The sequence below is a fragment of the Penaeus japonicus genome, unplaced genomic scaffold (genome assembly GCF_977035675.1).
Source record: "Penaeus japonicus unplaced genomic scaffold, GWHDUDI00000001_assembly GWHDUDI00000001, whole genome shotgun sequence".
In the NCBI taxonomy this organism is placed as follows: domain Eukaryota; kingdom Metazoa; phylum Arthropoda; class Malacostraca; order Decapoda; family Penaeidae; genus Penaeus; species Penaeus japonicus.
Window position 1 is genome coordinate 13,044,172 of NW_028234403.1, and position 5,000 is coordinate 13,049,171.

Genomic DNA, 5,000 nt, shown 5'->3' on the forward strand with positions numbered 1-5,000 from the left:
ACTGGAGACGCAGACTGTCCCAAGTTTAGGACTGAGTGCCAAACATGATACGACTTTATAACATGATAAGCGACGGGAATTAGCGCACGGACGTAACGCATGCTGGTGACGGGACATGAGTTTCCTGCAGAGAGCAACGGGGCGACGCAAAATGCCCGTTATAGTAGAGGGCCACGTGTGGTCTCGCACTTTCTCTCTCGGGCCGGAGGGAGGTTGGATGATATTCAATCCTGGAAAAGAGAGAAAGTTTTTAATAAGCAATGTATGAGGAAAGAGTGACTAGGTTTTTTTTTTCTTTGTGGGATGCTTTACTCAATCCTCCAGCTCGAGCAGCGCTTCTGAATGGTTATACAGACGGTAGATACACGTCTCTGAAGGGTTGTCTGGCTCGAAAAAATCTCTCTGTAGAATTCCCGATAATCCCTTGCTTAAAATTCTCACCCATCATGAAAAAATATTAAAAAAATAAATAAATAAAAAAGAAAAATCCGCGATTCCTCTTCCCTGAAACTCCCCCTCCCTCCCTCCCTCCCTATCCCTCCACTCCTTTCCCCAGATAACGAAGAATTTTTCGCTCCCTCCCTTCCCCCTTCCCCCTCTCTCCCCCAATGCGCACCGACCACCAACAGCCAGCCTACCCCTTTGGACTACCTTAGTGAAAAAGCACAGATGCAGAAGTTTACCTCGGCTTCCACAAACTCACACAGCCTTTATCTCCACGGCGTCTCCTCCCATTCCCCTCACCAGCAACAATCCATACGTCCCTTCAGTCCCGCGTGGTAAAGTCCTGGGTGAAACTTTCCTATGATATCCTGTATATGCACAGCTTCCCCCCCCACACCCACCCACCCCCCACACCCCCATCCCCCTCTCCCTTGCCGTTGCAGATTTTCGTTTGGGTTCCCGTTTCCACACGTTGCTTACAACCAATACTTTTCTCTCTAGATATTTGCCATCTGTTTCTTCCTGTAGCGGATGTCCTGCAATTTTGGACTTGAAAGTGGCACACTCGCTTATCTCCTTCGATGATAAATGATGATATACCTTCCCCAGTCATACCCGACACAGCTTTCAGGCTTTGACACTACCCTTCGCCAATTGCAATTGAGATCGAGTCCTCTAAAGATAAGTTCCTCCGATTGATTTGTTTTTGTTTGTTTGTTTGTTTGTTTGTTTGTTTGTTTCCGTTCACATCGTCGTCCATCGTGTCTCCGGGCGCCTTCCCACCCCCACCCCCACCCACCCCCTCTCCACCCTCTCACCCTCTCGTCTTATAACTTTTTTTTCTTACACTGGATGACGTCATTACCTTCTCTTGTAGCTTTCATTTATTCAAAGGCCAAAAAAAAATCGTACGATTAAATGGGAGATCTAATGTTATCCTTGCCTATTTCGATCGTGAGGCCACCTGGTTATATCCCTCAACAGTAAATCGTCTGCCCTTTTGCACATACACACACAAACACATCCCAACGCATGCACCGCTATATAGACGCTCCATCTATATCCATCTTACTCCTACGTCGAGCACACACACACAAAAAAAAACTATTTTCTTTCAACCGGATCTAAATAATTCGGACGTTACTCTTTCTTCTCCGCTCTTTTTCATCTGCCAGACCTCTCTTTGCCTCTTTCACTCAACCCCTTGCAATTTTGACAGAATGAGAATCGTTCAGGAATAGTAGAAACCGTTACCTTGTTGCAGAGCTCAACCAAAAAAAAAGGGAATGTCAAGCTTTGAAATAAATCATAAAGCAGGAGTGATTAAATAGTTATTTCATCAGTGTTTCCTTAATTGATTAGAAGTCAGCGTGAGAGTCCCCTTTCGATTTGACTTCAGGTAAAAAAAAAAATAAAAAAAAAGGAAATTCAATCCTCGCAGTTCCCAGATTATCCTTACATAGGGACCTTCCTTGCCAATCAACAGAAAGGAAGAAGCATTAATCGATGTCCATATTCGCTACAAGTTTTTTTTTTTTTTTTTTTTGGGGGGGAGTCTTAGTTTAAAATATTTACATTGTGGCAAAACGTTTAAAGACCTTTTAGCTTGTACTCTTATCAAACTTAAAGTTGAGAACTTTCTCTCTGCTTTCCTCTTAATCCTTGAGGCTGGTTCGTGCTTGAAATCTATCAAAGTTCTTCCTTTAGAAATAAATGATAATCTACATATTTGAACATCCGGTTCTCCCGCTACCACGTTTATTCTAAAATTACAGTTCATCGTAACTACCGCTAAACCCACTGTGTATTCTCGCCACTTGTCTTATGCTCCATTCAACCCTTTCATTTGCGATCCTCAGGCATCCTAAAACTATCCTAGGACCTCGTATACGCTTCCCTGTATCCTCTTATCCTCATTATCCTTGGCGCTACAAACTAGAGATTTTTTTTTTTTTTTTTTACATTTGTTTTATTATTATCATCTTACCTTAGGTACCGTGTTTACTTCTTTTTCTTCTTCTTTCTCTACATCTTTTTTTTATCTTTCTTTCTTTTTTCTTTTTCTTTTTTTTTAAGAAGAGTTTCCTCATGTAGTATATCATGAAACGGACTTTCTCATTTTTGTATCATGTAAACAGTCTATCGTAGATATTTGTGGCCCCCGTTGTCAGCACAGTAGCAGTTACAACTCGTAGTCCACTGAGTCTAACTAAACACACTACGTTCCCTTTTTCTTTACAATGATCTGGAGATTTTGGTGTTCTTGTATAAATGTACAATTTGATATTCATACTGTCTCAGCTTTGTCCTTCTTGTTTTATATGTATGTCTCTTTCACTCCTATTTCCTTTTGTTGTTTCTTTTATTAACACGATTTCTGATTTTATGTCATTATGTCTTTCTTCACATCTTTCACATCTTTCACATCTTTCTTCTTCTGTTTCATTGGTCTATCTTCTTCTGTACCTCTGTCTTTTGTGATTTCTCTTATCTATTTTCTTTGTCTCCAACTTCCTCCAACACCATCTCCTTCCCATCCTCCTCTTCCTCCTCTTCCTCCTCCTCCTCTTCTTCTTTTTCTTCTTCTTCCGCCTCCTTAACCTTTTCCTCTTCATCTTCGACGTCCTCTTCTTCTTCCTCCTTCTCTCCTACTCCTACTACCCCTCCTCTTCCTCCTGCTTTTCCTTTTCGCCCTCCTCTCCTCTCCCCTTTGACTTATCCTCCTTCTCTCCTCCTCTTCCTCCTCCTATCTCATATCCTCTTCTTCTTTTTCTTCTCCTTCTTCTTTTTCTTCTTTTTCCTTTCCTCCTCCTCCTCCTCCTCCTCCTTCTCTTCCTCCTCCTCTTCCTCCTCCTCTCCTCCTCCTCCTCCTCTTCCTCCTTCTCTTCTCCTCCTCCTCCTTCTCTTCCTCCTTCTCTCCTCCTCCTCCTCCACTCCTCCTCTCCCTCCTCCTCCTCCTCCCCTCCTCCTCCTCCTCCTTCTCTCCTCCTCCTCCTCCTCCTCCTCCTCCTCCTCCTCCTCCTCTTCCTCCTCCTCCTCTTCCTCGCTCTCCATCCCCGGTGTCAACAGTCCATCCTCGGGAACTAGCCGGGGCTATCTACAACAAGCGTGAATCAAGATACAGGACGCTTTCGTACCCACGAGAAAGAAAACTACTTATTGTGAACGATTTGTTAAGATGTTCTCTCTTAACGAAGTACATAGTCCGGTCACGTGATGTAGGAATTTCAGGAGCAAAATATATATATATATATAATCTCTTTTTTATGATGCTTTGTGATTGCTTGGCATCGACTTTTAATTAAAGATGCTTGTGTTTTTTTTTTCTCTCATTCATTATTCTCGGTAATGTTTAACTCGCGTAAGAATCCCCAGCATGCTACAGATATTAAATTCTAAAGGCCTATATATGTCATCTTCGTTTCCTGAAATGTGAGCTTTACAAGTTATTCCTGAACATACACTGTCTGAAGAAGTGGAAGACTTTCTTTTATATATATATATATAAATAGAAGTGCGTAATGGCATGTAATGAGATGAGACATAGTGTAATGAGGAGAACATTTGCAAAGGGCGTGTTTTTGTCTTGAAAGTTACGATGGTGGACTGCACCGATTCTCGTTGCTTCACTCCCGGATTTTAGAAGTTATTCTCTAAACCGGGAAACGAGGAGAGGTGTTCAAAACTGGGTCTTACTTATGATTTTCGTTTTTTTGTTGGTGTTTTTTATTACTAGATTATGACAGTGCTTCTTTGATAAATGAAAGATAAAATCTTATCGTCACGGTTAGATGTTGAAGTTAGTGACGAAGCCTCTATACAGTATAGACTAGAGGATTTGAAACTGTATAAAAAAAACAATATATTTCTCGCTCGACGGATGTTCCCTCGAGCTTATTGTGTACCACTAACTATTCCATCCATGGTGACTTCAGTGAAATGACCTTTGACCTAACCAAAGCAAAGTGAGGGGCCAAAGGCAATTTACGCACTGAAGTCTCGCCTGGACCTACTGGATTATTGTATGTCGTCAAGCTTCTCAATGGTGCTAAATGAAATTCTGTATCTTCTTGTAGCCGGGATGTAGTCGCGCGAAGTCCTCAAGGAGTAGCCCGCGGGAAGACTTTCTTTTGGATCTTTCCATCGTGCCACGCGTGTGTTCGAGGGGCATGGCATATCGCGGCGCGGCACTTGCGGGTCTTCACTCCGCCGTTCGTAAGAGGTAAACATATGGGTTTATATATACGCATATATAACAGATGAAAGATGGTTGATATAGTCCTTTTTTATGGGGGGAGTTGCAAAAAAGGTTAGAGAAGAGGAGGGACTGAGATGTCCCTTGAACCTAATCCTCTTCTAAGATTGCTCCTTGAGACGGAACGTGACTATACACCTGCAAACCAGATGTGTGCATATATATTTTGAGCTAATCACTTGCTTTGCGCATCACTTTTACCTGATACGTGTAATCCAGGGAAATAATTCACTAAATGTGTCATGTGTTGCCAACCATCCCCATGTTTCAAATCGTGTTTTAATTATTTCTTATTTTCGGT

General features: G+C 42.2%; 1 protein-coding gene across 6 annotated transcripts in view; it reads left to right on the top strand.

Moving 5' to 3' along the window:
- LOC122250711 (uncharacterized) overlaps positions 1-488 on the top strand; it is a 741,465-nt gene extending 740,977 nt beyond the window's left edge. For 3 of the 6 annotated variants that reach the window (XM_086536468.1, XM_086536477.1, XM_043012283.2), the window contains one exon: positions 1-487. This exon is cut by the window's left edge and continues 565 nt beyond it. The gene's annotated coding sequence lies outside the window, so the exon portion shown is untranslated. The other 3 variants (XM_043012285.2, XM_086536462.1, XM_043012284.2) reach the window with 2 other exon arrangements.
- The last annotated feature ends 4,512 nt before the right edge of the window (positions 489-5,000 follow it).